The sequence below is a fragment of the Microtus ochrogaster genome, chromosome 4, assembly GCF_000317375.1.
Source record: "Microtus ochrogaster isolate Prairie Vole_2 chromosome 4, MicOch1.0, whole genome shotgun sequence".
Taxonomy (NCBI): Eukaryota; Metazoa; Chordata; class Mammalia; order Rodentia; family Cricetidae; genus Microtus; species Microtus ochrogaster.
The window spans coordinates 5,658,809-5,660,054 of NC_022011.1; the positions used below are offsets into that span (position 1 = coordinate 5,658,809).

General features: G+C 42.4%; 1 protein-coding gene across 1 annotated transcript in view; it reads right to left on the reverse strand.

Annotated features, from left to right (window-relative positions):
* The window catches only part of Fbxl8 (F-box and leucine rich repeat protein 8), a 6,971-nt gene that overhangs the window by 2,752 nt on the left and 2,973 nt on the right, over positions 1 to 1,246 (reverse strand). The window lies entirely within an intron of this gene.

The window sequence follows — 1,246 nt, forward strand, 5'->3', positions numbered from 1 at the left end:
TTTAATCCCAGCACTCGGGAGGCAGAGGCAGGAGGATCTCTGGGAGTTCGAGGCCAGCCTGGTCTACAAGAGCTAGTGCCAGGACAGGCTCCAAAACCACAGAGAAACCCTGTCTCGAAAAACTAAAATAAATAAATAAATAAGAAAATAAATAAATATGTAAATCTAAAAATGATTTTTTTAAGACAGGGGACTGAAAAGATGGCTCATCAATTAAGAACATTTATTGCTCTCAGAGAAGGTGGAGATTTGGTTCCCAGCACCCACGTGGCCAGTCATAACTGTCCATAATAACTACAATTCTAGGACATCAAACACCCTCTTCTAGCCTCCATGGCGCTGTTGCACACCCACCCATGTTACACACACAAACATGCAAACACATGCACATTAAATAAATTAATTAAAAAAAGAAAATGCTAGCTGGCCGTGGTGGCCCGTCCCTTTAATCCTAGTACTCAGGAGGCAGAGTCACGTGGACCTCTGAGTTCGAGGTCAGCCTGGTCTACAGAGGGAGCTCCAGACAACCAGGGCTTTTACAAGGAGAAATTCTGTCTCAAAAAACAAAACAAACAAACAAAAAGAAAAAAAAGAAAGTGCAGAGGTTTCTCTTCAGAATGTTATTAATTTTCCCCAAAGGGAAAAGGTGTAGCTCTGGTTGTACTCATAACACACACACACACACACACACACACACACACACACACACTTCTTTCCCCCCTCTTTCTTCTCCTCTTTTTTTTTTTTTTTTTAAATCTTTCTCATTGCTGCTACATAGCCCTGGCTGTGTTGAACTCAAGATACTCTTGCCTCTGTGGTTTGGTTTTTCTTCCTTTTTAAAGGTTTATTTATTTATTATGTAAACAGTGTTCTGTCTGCATACGAGAAAAGGACACCAGATCTCATTATAGATGGTTGTCAGCCACCATGTGGTGGCTGGGACTTGAACTCAGGACCCTGGAAGAACTGCTTGTGCACTTCTGAGCCATCTCTTCAATCTCCTCCTCCTTTTCCTCCTTTTCTTTCTTCTTCCTTTTTAAAGACAGAGTTTCACTATGTTCTCTTGGCAGTCCTGAAACTCACTCTGTAGACCAGGCTGGCCTTGAACTCAGAGATCTACCTGTGATCTCTGCTTTGGAGTGCTGTGACTAAAGGCATGTGCCACCAAGACTGGCTCTAAACTTTTTTTTTTTTTTTCGAGACAGGGTTTCTCTGTAGCTTTGGAGCCTGTCCTGGAACTAGCTCT